Source organism: Balaenoptera physalus (genome assembly GCF_965194825.1).
Source record: "Balaenoptera physalus genome assembly, chromosome: 2".
NCBI lineage: Eukaryota > Metazoa > Chordata > Mammalia > Artiodactyla > Balaenopteridae > Balaenoptera > Balaenoptera physalus.
The window spans coordinates 143,368,554-143,382,981 of NC_138883.1; the positions used below are offsets into that span (position 1 = coordinate 143,368,554).

At 47.0% G+C, this 14,428-nt stretch overlaps 1 protein-coding gene across 3 annotated transcripts in view; it reads left to right on the forward strand.

The window, feature by feature from the left end:
- Positions 1-1,943: 1,943 nt before the first annotated feature.
- Positions 1,944-14,428, forward strand: part of ZNF592 (zinc finger protein 592) — a 55,605-nt gene continuing 43,120 nt past the window's right edge. For 2 of the 3 annotated variants that reach the window (XM_082448558.1, XM_082448559.1), the window contains exon 1: positions 1,944-2,451. The gene's annotated coding sequence lies outside the window, so the exon portion shown is untranslated. The remainder of the gene's footprint in view (positions 2,452-14,428) is intronic. The other variant, XM_082448565.1, reaches the window with a different exon arrangement.

Below are 14,428 nucleotides of genomic sequence, written 5' to 3' on the forward strand. Positions count from 1 at the left end.
GGAGTATAACCTTTAAAAATTGTGAATCACTATGTTGTACACCTGTAACTTGTATAATATTGTACAGCAACTATATTTCAATTTAAAAAAAGAATAAGCAGATTCTGGGATTAAAGATATTCAATATGGTGTTATCCAATAAACCCAATGCAAATAAATGTAAAAAAAAAAGTCTATGTGTGATACACATTTATGTATATTTATATATTACAAGCTGGTATCATATCTTTTTAAAAAATATTTATTTATTATTTATTTATTTTTGGCTGCGGCATGTGGACTCTTAGTTGTGGCATGCGTGTGAGATCTAGTTCCCCCACCAGAGATTGAACCCGTGCCCCCTGCATTGGGAGCACAGAGTCTTACCCACTGGACCACCAGGGAAGTCCCGGTATCACATCATCTTGTGATATGCTTTTTAATTACAAGTATATACCATGTCATTAATCTGTTTCTTCAACATGATTTTTAAAATTTTTAAATTTTATATCGGAGTATAGTTGATTTACAATGTGTTCAACATGATTTTTAATGGTTACAAATGAACTATAACAATCATATAACACTGGGCATTTTGCTTGTTTTCACAAGCATGGTACTGTATTTTGGGGGAATATAAATGGAGTGGTATCCAGGGAGTAGTGACAAATTTCCTAAAAGAGCACAATGGAGTATATTTTTGGAAATAAGAAATTGGGGCCAGTGATAATTTGAAGAAATGTAAGTTCTCCCGTGAATCTTTGGAAATGTTGGCAGGTATGCTGGGCTTCCCACTCTAAGTGGAATAGGGGTTTGAGCCAATTGCACTTAAATTTTAAAGGGCAGTGACCCCCCCAGAAGCATTATGGTTGACTTTGGGGGGCATCCAGGCAGCTGACCCATGGAAACATGCAGGACTGAGTATGCATGCCTCCCCACCTCAAAATATTTCTATCTATGTGTATCCTTTAAATCTAGCAGGAAGGGGTGTGCCTCTTCTCTGATTTCTTCCTCTCCCTTCCCAGCCCTATTTCCTTTTTCTTTTCTGAGATCACGCATCATTAATTATCCTATCTCTTATCTTTTATTCTCCCCTCTCAGCTCGTTTGAGAGCTCTTCCTCAAATAGGAAAAAATAAAAATAAAAATCACCTCTCTCCTTTACTCTTACTACCCCTGGAGCTATAGGCTTACTCTTTTCCCCCTCGTCCTGCCAAACTTCTGGAATCATCACCCTTTACTGCCTTCATCGCTTCACTACCACACACCCCCTACCCAAGTGGTCAACTCAGCTTAGAGCCTGGCCCACAGCAGGCCCTGGCTGAAAATCAGTTGCGCCTCTCGAACAAATTGGCGTCTCTCTCCCGGTTCTTCAGAGGGCATTTCTCCGTGGTTAGCAGTGGGTGCTCACTGCCAGACACCAGGGCCTCATCTCCGTGCTCTCACACCCTCAACCTAGTTGCCACCTTAACGCCGCCAGTTTCCAGGTACTCTGGGTTCTTGGAAGGTCCTGCCCTGGCCATCTGCCCGTGTTTCAGCCAGGGCCTGTGTGGAAATAAAAAAATAAAAAATCACAATTTAATTAGAGCAATCTTCTTCAAAACTCTCCTTGCGTTTTAGCTAACCTGGCAAAATAACAGTATTGTGATCAAGAAACAAATTATATTTGCACTTAAGCATTAAATTTACTCACAGTAAGCAATAAAGCTCCTGATCAAACAGCGGCTTTGGATTATACATTCCTACTAAGTGCCAGGCCCACACCACCTCTGCTACTTTTCACTTAACAGCCTACTAGGCCCCACTAGGTGCCAGATCTGAGGGAAGAGGACGCCGTGCCGGCTCCAGAGGCGCTCGCTGTCCGCTGGGGCGAGACAGCCGCGTAGGCAGATCGTGGCCCTCTAGTGGGGGACCTCGGCCCTGACCGAAGGCCCCTGCCCTGGAGGCCGGTCAGAGAACGAGAGGCCCAGGTTGCAGGGAGCGGCCGCCGGGCCGGAATCGCGCCGGGTGCTCGGCGGGGCAGACGGGTCACACGAGGGCGGGGGCCGGGCCTGGGTCTGCGAGGTCTAGGGTCCAGCTCTGCCCGGCACCGCCCCCGCCCCGCCCCGCCCAGCCCGCCGCTGTCGCCACCGCCGGGTCGGTGCCGCGCAGCCCGCCTGGGGCAGGAGGAGGTAGGCGGTAGGCGGCAGGCGGTAGGCGAGAGGCGAGAAGCCGGGCCCAGGCCGGGGCAGCCCCTCAGCCGCACCGCCCTGGGCGGGTGCCCAGGTCCGAGCCGCCTTCCGCCTGCCCCCCCCGCCCCCAACCCCCGCCCGCGGCCCCAGCCAGGTCCCGCCGCCAGGCCGGCTCCCGCCCCCGCTCCGCCCCCGGAGCCGCAGCCCCGCCCGCCACCGCCGTCGCCATGTTGTGGCTCCCGCAGCCGGCGCTGGGGACGCGCGCGGCCGAGCCCGGGGCCTGCAGCCGCCGCCGCCGCCAGGTAAGCGCCCCCCGCGGGCCGGGCCGGGCGGGGCTTGTGGGCCGGGGCCGCCGCCGAGGCCGCTCCAGCCCGAGCCGGGGCTGAGCGGAGCCAGGGCCGAGGCCGAGCCCGCGCCCGCACCGCGGCCCGGCCCTGCAGCCAGGCGGACCCTGCTCGCCGCCTGAGGCGGCAGCCACTTCCCCTGACCGCCGCCTGGCGGGCCCCGGCCGCCACCCCACCCCGCCCCCGGCCGACGGGCAGCCTGCCCCTTCCGCCGCCCCGACCCGCCGCTACCTCGCCGGGCGGGCACGCTGCTGTCCTCCCGGCGCGGGACGGGCGGTCGCCCTCGGCGTTGGCCCGCGGCCCCCCGCCCAGGCACGGATAACGGTGCCACTTTACCCCGCTGGGGCGCCCTGTCAGCCGGACCGTCCCGGTCGCCCGAAGAGCTGGCGTCGTCACGGGACAGACACTTGGGGGATCGACCTTTTTTGGCGCCCCTCAGTCCCTCCCCCCACCTCCGCCCAAGTTCTGACCCTGGGGGAGGTTTCTTCGGGAGCTGACGGGTATTCCTGCTCCAGAGTTGGGGGCCCAGGGGGTGACCAGGCCTGTTGATCAGGGTGGAGATTGTCTTTCTGCAGGGGCTCTTCCTGCCAACCCGGGGGGAAAGGCTCAATGTGACCCGAGGGAGGACGGGGAGTGTCTGCTGGACAGATGGCCTCCTGGCCTTGGATCAGCGCATGTGAGGGGGAGGGGTCCGTACGACCTTAGGTATGTCTGTTTCTGAGAACCCCAGGATTATTCGAGCTGCTCAGGGATTTTTAACTTTTTTTTTCTTTTTTGAGTAGGCCAGAGGTGGCATTAAAAATCCTGGATTGGAATAAATCCACGGGCCCACCCAGGGCAGCATGTCTGGCACCCAGGACTAGCCTAGAATAGGACTGGCAGTCAGAGAATGGGACTTGGGGGTAAGATGGTATTTGGCATAGGGTTGGCCCACTTGCCTTCAGCTCTGTGTTCTGGAGGACCTGTACAGTGCATCTGTTGGTGTGTACAGTGTGGCTGAGGATACAGGATGTGGACAGATAGATGCCTGGCAGGTGCTTGGTGGGATTTCAGGGGTCTGTTTCCTCAAACTCACAGGTACATTATACAGTGAAAGAGAAGAGGAAGCAAGGTGCTAACACATATTTTGACCATTTTCCAATTTTTCCACTGGTCATGGCTTTGATTCATTTAGTAAAATTTTCTGAGCACTTATTATGTGCTAGGCACTGAACTAGGTGTTGGGAGTACAGTGGGAAACCAGAAAGACATGTTTTAGCTTGAGCTCATAGACCAGTGAGAAGGCCTGATAATAAATAATCTTGAAATTTCATTCAACAACAAATATTTGTCAACCAATATGTGCCAGCCATTGTTAGATGTTGTGAAGAAAGCAAGCAAAAATAACTGCCCTTGTGGAGCTTTCATTCTAAGGGGCCAGACAATAAAATATATAATAAAAATATAGTCTGTTAATAAGTGGTAATGAGAAAAAGAAGATAGGGAAGGAGAATATGAGTTATCGGGTAGGGACTGAATTTATATTTGAGTGGTCTGGAAAGGCCTCCTGAGAAGGTGTCTTTTGAATAAAACTTTGAAGGAAGTGGTAAACTAATCATTTCAAACTGTAATGAGTACAAGGAAAGAAAGGTGAAGAGAGTGGTAAGAGATATGGGCCTTGATTTGGGTTGGGGGCTCAGGGAAGGCTTCCCTTGAGGAAGTGACATTTAGGCTGAGACCTGAAGGAGGGTGTAGAGTTAACCATGTGTGGAGCAGCAGAGAGCTTGGCAAGTTGGAGGAAGTGAAAGAGGCCTGTATGGCTGGGGGGGGAAAAGGAGAGGGGAGATAAGTTTATAGAGAGGTGTGTCAGATCACTGGGGGTCTTGGGGACCGAATGCCTTCCCTCCTTAGTTTGGATTGTATCCCCGGTGTAATTAGGAACCTTTGAAAGGTTTTAAGTGAGTGACATTATGATATTTACATTTTAAAAGGACTCTGGTATGGACAGAGATAAACAGGTAAGGCAAGGAAGGCTTTCTGTGTTGAGTGGCCACACTACTTGATCTGCTTTGGAAAGCCTCAAGCAGTCTGGGGGAGGATCCTTTTCCTCAGAGAGACTGTTTTGCCCAGCTTTTATGAAGGGAAAGGAAAATAAATGAACATTTATGGAGTGCCTGTTAGGTGGAGAACCCGTTTTAGAGACTTTTGCAAACATTATCATATTTAACTTAATCCTCCCTGCACTCTAAGAGAAAGGGGTTGTCCTGCCTCCTTTACATATACAAGCTCGGAGGAGTTAGATTTCTTATCCAAAGCCATATTTGTAACATAATCTGTATTAAAACCTAGATCTTCCTGATTCCAGAGCGCACTGGCTCTGGAGCCAGACTACCGAGTTTGTGTCTTGCTTTTGCCACTTACTAACTGGATGTTTTTGAGTTATTTAACCCCTCTCGTGCCTCAGTTTCCTGTTTGGAAAAGCCTCAAGCTTTTCTCAGCTTAAATGCAGAAAAATGTACCTACCTCCTAGGGTGGTTGTGCTGATCAAATTAACTTAGTACAAATGTTAGCTGCTATTATTACTTAAAATTTTAAAACACCCATGCTGCCTCCATGCCCTATTGTCATTTTGGATGAGATTAAGTATATAGATAATTTAATTCTTGAATATTTTGAGACTCTTTTCCTCTAAATAACTTAATGCCAATGTTCCATGTGATCAGTCCTTCAAGGTTGATCTCTTATTTCAGTCTTGACACTGTGCTAGGGCTTATGGATACAATGTGAGTTCCTTGCCTCAAGAAGCTCAGGGTATCCAGGGGAGGTCAGATAATTAAAAGAATAAGCTACAATGTATTTAACAAATTCTCTAAAGCCTTTGTAGTTAGAGAGCTACAGTTGGGGGCAGTAAGAAATAAATGCCTGGGGAAGTAGGGAAGACTTTAGGGCGAGGTGACTTCTGAACTGGGCTTTAGAGGAAGAACAGAAGTTTTGCAGGCAAGCAAGACTGGGCAAAGGGCAGTCTATGAAGAGAGAGTCATGTGTGAAAGCATGGAGCCATGAGAGACTTGGTTTGTCCAGGGATGAGGCTGGGAAGCTGAGTTGGGCTTGTGAAAGGCAGGTCAAGTTTGGATTTAATTCTGTAAGTCACAGGGACATATCAGAGACTATTGGATACATCAAATACATATCACGTGATGGGTGTTGCTGTTAGAGAGTGGAGACAGATGTCATCCTGGGAGGTGACTTTAGTTTGGTGGGATCTCTGTGCTTCAGGATCTTGTTCTCAGTTTCATAAACCTGAAATTCAGTTTGTAGGGCACGCAGAGCTGATTGGATCCAGGGAGACTGATTAACCAAACTTGGAAGAGACTGATGCATAAACTCAGGGTATAACTAGCCTTGAGAAATGAAACTGCAGAATGACAGATGTTTCTGTCCTCTGGCCATGGCCCTCCCCACCCCGACTCCCTGACTTCTGGCCAGGGCTGGGACAGACTAACAAACTCTTGCTCCTCAATTCCCGTTTGTTTTTCTCAGGCTCCATGAAAACTAACCCTTTTTGTTAACATAATCTTTCCTCAAGCTCTATACAGTGTAGTTAGTTAACAATGATTATTTAATTGATAGAATGAATGATTCTGTACCGTTTGGGTGGGATCCTGTGTTTGTGAAACTTAAGGAAAAGGAGGAATAACTTTTTTAGAAATAAAGTATTGGAAAAGGGGATTACTGCAGAAGGTATGCAGATACCAAGTGGTGTGGGTAATTTTGTGGCCAAGGGGTGGTTGTGGACAGATGCGTTGGAAATTGTTCAGAGAGCAGAGGTCTGTGAACTCTTGGAAGAGGTGGGGCAGGGGTGGTTTCTTTTGGTTGCACTTGAAGGAGAGATCGGTTTAGGATTTTCATCTTCCCTACACATTGGAGACAGAAAAGAAGGTAATAATTCTTGCCCTCTACTCAGCCTGGTCATGGTGAGCTTTCCTGTTGGATTGCAATCTTCATGAGGTTTGAGCTTCGTCTTAACACTTCCTTCTGCTTCCACAAAACTGGGACGAGTGGTGGACCCTCTAGAGTTTTGAATCTGTATTTTTCTACAGCAAAAAATAAAATCCAAATAGACCAACCTAGATTATGGATTAATTATTTTTCTTTTAAAACTCTAAAGAGCATTCATGTAGAAAATTTAGGCAATTCAGATAGGTATACAAATGAAATAAAACTGATAAATCCTATAACCTAGAGCTGCTGTTTTAATAGTTAGTGTTTTTATTAGACGTTTATCTCCAGCGCTATCTTTATATGCGTTTGTTTTAACTTTTTCTTTTCCTGCAAAAATAGGAGCATCCTGAATAGGAGAGAGTTCCTAGTGTTGATGCCTGTGAGGTGGAGCAGTTGCATGTACCCACAGTCTGTGTATGTTTCCATTTGTGGGCATCTGGTCCATTGTTCTCCCCCTTCATGCTTTAGGCGTGTAGGATGGGATATCCATTAGCTTATTAATTTTGGGAAATGTTTTTAGGGATAAAAGTGCTACTTCAACCAACCATTCATTTTTATTTGACAGTGGGAAGTGTTTATGTATGTGTTGAAATGGCACATTGGATCCTTTTTATGACTGAAAGAAAAGTTAATAAACACCTTTTGAGTTTGGTGTCACCACAGAGTCATTCCTCAAATCCATCAGCAGAGAATAGGTGTCCTCTGTTTGCTGTGTGACTTTGGGTAAAGTCACATTTACCCAAATACTCCATTTCAGATTCTAAAGGTATTGTATCAAGAGGTAATGGTGTCCCCCTTCCTCTCATTTACATGCTCCAGGAGATGAAAAGGATGATGATGTCTATTTATGTGATTGATTGTAGAAAGACTTCTGCTATGTTGAGTGAAAAAAAGGGGTATGTCTGCTGAACAGATGAACTCCTGGCCTCAAGTCAGTATGTGTGGGGGGCAGGGAGTCTGTATGACTTTGTTATGTGCATTTGTGAGCTCCAGAAATATTGGTGACCCCTGAAATTTTTTCAAGTAGTTCAGGGGTGGCATTAAGGGTCTTCTGAAAACAAATCCACAGACTTATCCAGAAAAGCAAGAGCAACACCCTAGGTTTAACCCAGAATAGGTTCACTTCTTCTGCAGAACAGAGTTTACTGTCAGATCTTACCTCTGAGTGGTGGGATTAGAGTGGTTTTTACTTTTTTCTTTATATTTTTGCCTGTCATTTGAATTTTCTATAAGCTTATATGTCATCATTACAAAAACAATGGGTAAATCTGTTTTTAATTTTAGAGGCAAACATTGAATGCCCTAAAGCAAAAACTCAGACTGCCCAGAAATATGTCCCTCTAGAAGAGGTATGATGTTGGAACTGGCTGTCCGTCCTTGGTAGGCAAGGAGGCTTGCCTTTGGTAGATGTGCAGTAAAGACAGCTCTCCCTAGCAGGTGAATTAGGCTCGAAACTGTGATCGGGATAGTTCCTGAATTCAGGGAGCCACGGCTGCACCCATCTGGGAGGAGCTGATGAGCAGAATGAATTGGCTTCTAGCTTCATTTGTTGGGTGTTTTTGGGGGGCATGCTTCTAAAGAAGTCACTTCTTTTGGGCATGGCCCTGGACCCTCTCCCATGGACCACAGGGCTCTTAGTCTCCTACACATTGACATGGGGGATGCTAAAGAGAGAGGTTCCTATGTATAAACCTCACATACATTCCTGGAATTTCCCTCCTACTGGAGGTTCAGCCCATCCTGGGAGTGAGGCATGGAGCTACTTCATCCTTATATCCATCCAGTCATTGGGCATAGGAACGTTTACCCACACTGCCCTTGGCAAGCTGGAGCTGAATGTGAGCCAGTGGAGTGGGTTCTGGCTCCACTTTTATTCCCCTGGTTTGCTGCAGTTTACAGCATTCTACTCCTATCTGCCAATTCAGTTCTGAAGTTAAAGTTGTTCTTTAGCAAGCCAAGGACACAGTGAGACCAGAGAGAGAGGTCTTGAAGGTAGGTGACCTTCAAGGTGACCACTGTAACTGCAAGCCTCTCAAGGCTATTCCAGGGCCCAAAAACACCTCTGAGGCAGAGCTTTGGCATTTTTGGAGGAGAAGGGAGTCCAGGGGTGGGCAGCAAGCAGCTGTTCAGATTCTTCTGGGGCTTGGCCCAGCCGAGGCTCGGGTGTGTGTGGACAAGGGCTGTTCTCTGTCTTTGCCTTGTTAGACAGACTCTCCAGACCTGAACTGAGCTGGCTGAGGTCGTAAAAACTGCTTCACTGTCTGAGACTTCATTAAGGCTATAAATCTTCAGGACCTTAAAAATATTAGGTGTGTGATTAATACTACTGTTGTTCTTAGTTAGAATGCTTATGTGTATTTAAAATCCTTTGGAAAAAAAAATCCTTTGGAGCCTTTTTACAACTGGGCCATCAATGATCAGTTATCTACAGTTGTTTATGAAAGGCCCACCCTGGGCCCAACACAGAGCTGGATGCTCTGTGGAGCATAAAAGAATCATGTGAGATGAACTTTGCCCTCAAGGAGTTCCCCCACTGAAAGCAATTGCAGAACAATTTGCTTCCAGACCAGAAGTGTCTTAAGAGGGCTTTTCTTTCTGAGGGTGGTGGTTACTTTCACACAAGTCACCCCTCTGAGATGGCTGGGGTTACCTCTGGGGAACATTCTCTGGTACCCAAAATGGATTGAATGGCCATTTGGGAGGAGGGAGGTGGTGGCAATGATGTAATCTCATCTTTCATTACTTCACTTGTCTCCCTTTGACATTGCTTTTCTAAACACCTGTACCCTTTAGGAGACGGTAGCCACCTACCCACAAACTAGGCACCCCAGTGCCTATCGTTCCAACATTATAGCTGCATTCCTCTGAGGCTTAAGACGTTTGCACTTCCACTTAGTGTCCCCTTTTAAAATATTTACACCCGGGACTTCCTTGGTGGCGCAGTGGTTAAGAATCCACCTGCCAATGCGGGGGACACGGGTTCGAGCCCTGGTCCGGGAAGATCCCACATCCTGCGGAGCAACTAAGCCTGTGCGCCACAACTACTGAGCCTGTGCTCTAGAGCCTACGAGCCACAAATACTGATCCCGAGTGCCACAACTACTGAAGCTCGTGTGCCTAGAGCCTGTGCTCTGCAGCAAGAGAAGCCACCACAATTAGAAGGCTGCGCACCACAACGAAGAGCAGGCCCCCGCTCGCCGCAACTAGAGAAAGCCTGCACGCAGCAACGAAGACCCAGTGCAGCAATAAATAAATAAATAAATAAAATTTATTTTAAAAAACTGTATAAAGAATTTTAAGAACTGTATAAAGAATAAAAAAAGTATTTACACCCCTTGGGAGAGGTCAGTCTTTTAGCAGTTCATCACTAAACTGTAAGTTTAATTACCAGGAATTAATTAAGTTAATGGCGAGAAAGACTGGGACCCAGGCAGGCACTTGGGGCAAGAGTGTCCGAAGGGACATGTTCCTGCATGACAGGAGAGAAGTGAGGGCAGCAGAAGAAACTTTCATGAACATTAGTTGCTGTAAGCAGGTACTGCTAACACTGGGACCACCCTAGTGGTCCTGATGGCCAGGGTCTAGAGTACAGCATGGCCTAGCACTGGTACAGGGGGCTTTGAGTGGAGGTGGAATTTGGGCTCAGTCTTAAAGGATTAGGAAGATTGTTTTTCCTTCATTTAGAAAATATGGTATGGCTACCAGGGGGTAAGGGGGTGAGGGGGAGGGATAAACTGGGAGACTGAGATTGACATATACACACTATTATATATAAAATAGATAACTAATAAGGACCTACTGTATAGCACAGGGAACTCTACTCAGTACTCTGTAATGCCCTATATGGGAAAAGAATGTAAAAAAGAATGGATATACTTATATGTATAACTCATTCACTTTGCTGTACACCTGAAACTAATGCAACATTGTAAATCAACTATATTCCAATAAAAATTAAAAAAAAAATTTGGGAATTCCCTAGCAGTCCAGTGGTTAGGACTCCGAGCCTCCACTGACGGGGGCCCAGGTTCGATCCCTGGTCAGGGACCTAAGATCCCACAAGCCGTGTGGTGCGGACTTAAAAAAAAAAAGAAAAAAGAAAAAAAAAATATATATATATATTCAGTTTAGAAAATTTTGGAACATTCAAGAAGAAAATAAGTCCCTCATAATTTTACTACCTGATGATAGACGGCAGAGAGGAGTGATCCTTTTACAATGAAAGTCAGAGCATGTCGCTCCTTTACCCCAGGTCCTCCTATAGCCTTCAATCTAAGAGTGAAAGTCCTCACAGTGGCCTTCCATTATTTGCTTCCCGCCCCCATCTCCTGTGACTGCCTCTGCTCTGGTTTGGGTTCCTTGAATGCACCAAGCATTTCCCTGCTTCAGGGCTTTTCTGCTTGCTCTTTTCTCTGCCTAAGACCTCTTCTCCCCTGTATTCACATGGCTTGCACTCTCACTTGCTTCAGAATTGAGAATGTAGTCGTACCATTTTCTGATTTCCTACTGAACTCCTATTGAGACAATAGGACAGTTGAACTCCTATTGAGAAAGGCTATATGACTACCTGACATATCATGAATTTGCTTGTTTGTGTCCATTTGTCTCCTAGTGGAATGTCAGCACTGCATCGGGAGGGACTTAGTCTGTTCTGTTCACTGTGGTATCCACAGTGACTAGGATAAGGCCTGGCACCTAGGAGGTGCTCAACTAATATTATCAGTTGAATGAATGAGCATGCATGGATGTGTGTAGTGTGTGTGTGTGTTGTGGAAGTCGAGTGGGAAAGGACAGTGTGGCTAGAAGCTGTTGTGGGGGGATGGGTATGGATGGTGTGGAGAGTGAGGATGCTTTGGGCAGGAATGGAGGTTGGAGATGTGGTCCAGTCTGTTCCAGGCTCTACCGTCTCATCTCTTACTGGTGCTGTTGAAGGTGAAGGCAGTGATTTGGTGCTTTGAGGCGGGTGAAGAAGCAGCTGCTGAAATTTAAAGTCTAGGCCTAGACGACGGAGGTTCTCAAAAGTCTGGCCCGAGGGTTGGAGCTGATGTGATTGGCTATAGAAAATTATTGTAAGTTTTTGAGCAGAGTGAACGACCCGTGAAAATGGTGATGCGGAAGATTGGTCTTAGACATATAGAATGACTGTGGGGAGAGACCAGAGGTGGCGAGGGAAGCGGTAACAAGGACAAGGATGGAGACATGGAGCAGAACAGATGACATCTGTGAGACTTAGTAATGGCAGAATTTTCCCCAGCTGCTGTGTGGCCTTGACAAAAGCTTCTAGTGCTCCCAACTTGGTAGAGCTTAAAGTACTGTCCATGGTTTCAAATGAGTTTTGGAAGCGGGTGGGGATAAGCGGGCACAAGGGAAAGAGGAAGGGCCCTCTCCAGGTTCATTAGGTTGATGGATCTGGTGGGAAGCAGGCCGTCGTATCCTGCACTGGGCCTGCATCTCACCGACTGTAACCCTGGATGGGAGCCTGTCCTTTTTGGTCCACTGGAAACTTTCCTGTGTGAGAGTAGCTGTAAGTGCTCTCTGGTTTTCTTCTGAACCTACACATATACCAGGACAGTATCTGAAATCCATTTGTTCGATTACCTTCTTTCAACTCCATTTTCTGTCTCCATAGTTTTATCTATTCCTCAGAACAAATTGTCTTTGACTCACAGACCCATTTGGATTGGATTAATTGACGGGAAATACTTACTTCTAAATGGCTTCTGTTTCAGTAGGCCTCTAGCCTGTTTTTAAAAAGGCTTCTGCCAAGATGAGATCAGTGGAGAAGTGATTTTGGTATAATCAGCTTCTTCATGATCTTTTGGTACAAGTTATGTTTTAAGATTGGTCTTCCTGATGTATTAATTCCTAGAATAAATATTTCAGTGCCTGCTCTGTGCCAGGCACCATAGGCACGGGGACTGTAACAGGGAACAAAACAAACAAAAATCTTACTTTCATGGAGCTCGTAGTCTAGTGTGTGAGGTCTTATAGACAATGAACAAGTAAAACATAAAGTATGAGAGATGGTGAAAAGTATTACAGAGAAAAACAACAAAGCTGGGATGGAAGATAGAGAGGTTTGGTGGGGAGGCAGATTTTCTGCTTTAAATAAGGAAGTCTCACTGATAATGGACATTTGAACAGAGTTCTGAAGGAGTAAGAGAGGGACCCATGCATTTATCTGAGGGAAGAGCAGTCAGGGTGGAGAGAAAAACTGGAGTGAGGAGGAGGAAGGTATGGGAGAGGAGCCCAGGGTGGACCCACTGGGCTTGTAAATCCTAGTGGGGGCCTGAGCCGTAGCTCTGAGTGAGATGGGAAGCCCGAGGTGGCTGTGTAGAACCACGATGGACTCTACCTCTCTTTTTGAAAGGTTTGCCACAGCTGCTGGTGATTGGAGCAGTGGGGCTTCTTCAGGGGCTCTTAGCTTAGAGTGGGCACCAGAGTCTGAATCATCTGGGAACCTTTCCCAGGCCAGCTACTGGGGCCATCCAGGACTCCAGGGTCAGCTGGAGCACAGGTGTGTCTTCCAAGACCCACTCAGTGCCAGTGCTGTTGTTCTCTAACCACTGGATGACTGTCACAGCTTCAGATTCCTGAGACCCACTTTATTTCTTTTTTTTTTTTTAATTTATTTAATTTATTTATTTTTGCTGCATTGGGTCTTCGTTGCTGTGCATGAGCTTTCTCTAGTTGTGGCAAGCGGGGGCTACTCCTCGTTGCGGCATGTGTGCTTCTCATTGCCGTGGCTTCTCTTGTTGCAGAGCACGGGCTCTAGGCACGTGGGCTTCAGTAGTTGTGGCACGAGGGGTCAGTAGTTGTGGCTTGCGGGATCTTCCCGGACCAGGGCTCAAACCCGTGTCCTCCGCATTGGCAGGTGGATTCTTAACCACTGCGCCACCAGGGAAGTCCCGAGACCCACTTTATTTCTATTGAGTCAGTCTGCAGGTGGACTCAGAAGTCTGCATCATTAACAAGATTTTGGGGTGATTTTTGAGGCCAGTGGTCCCTGGACTATACTTTGGTCTAAAGACCGTGGTTCCCAGCCCCAGACAACATCAGTCCTCTGGGTTGTTTTCTAAAAAATGCTCGGCCCCACCCCTAAAGATTCTGATTTAATTGGCCTGAGGTGGGGTTAGGTATTAGCACTGCTCCCCAGGTGTTTCTAATGTGCTTCCAGGCCTAGAATCACTAGTCTGAGGGTTAATAAGCCTTATACTGGGTGTGTGATGGAGAGATTTGAATGGGTAACTGTGAGTAGGAGACTTCAGGCCCTCTGGGAAGCTAAGGCAGGGCCAGTCACCTTGCCAGGAATAACAGGAATCTTTCACAGTAATAAAAACTCTTCAGTTTATGTACTTTATCTCATTTGATTGCCTCACCTCTCTGGGCCTTCATTTCCTTGCTCGTAGAGTTAGCAGCTTAAATTTAATGGTTTCCTAGAATCTCTTGGGCTCTGACAGTTCTTAATCTTTCTGGTGTTGGACGAACCTCTAATCTAGAACAGTGTTCTAGTACGTTGTTTTCTAATCTTGGTCTTACAACACCCTAAAGTGTGTCATAATTGTGGCAAGGGCTGTAGTGAATGTCTCAATACCAGTTGAAGGAAAATGTGTGCCATATACAGTAGCACCTTGGAAAGATGAGGATGTTGGGAAACTGAAATGTGAAGTCAGACCTCCTGGTTCAGAGTTCCTGAGTGGAAGGGCAGTCTGGTGGTTGGAGGCAAGCAGGAGCCTCAGCATTAGTCTTGGTTCTGCCACTCAACTGGCGAGTTCCCTGTGAAGTGGCAATAGTGTTATAAAAACTGTGAAGTTCCTATAAATCCACGTTTGTGTATGTGGTAGGGTGACCTGAGAGAAGCAGCCAGCCTGGGTGGATGGAGCCTGATGCTCAGGTTTGCCAGCCCCTCTCTGCAGCCAAACTGTGTTATTGGGCACCAGAGATGGTCTGAATA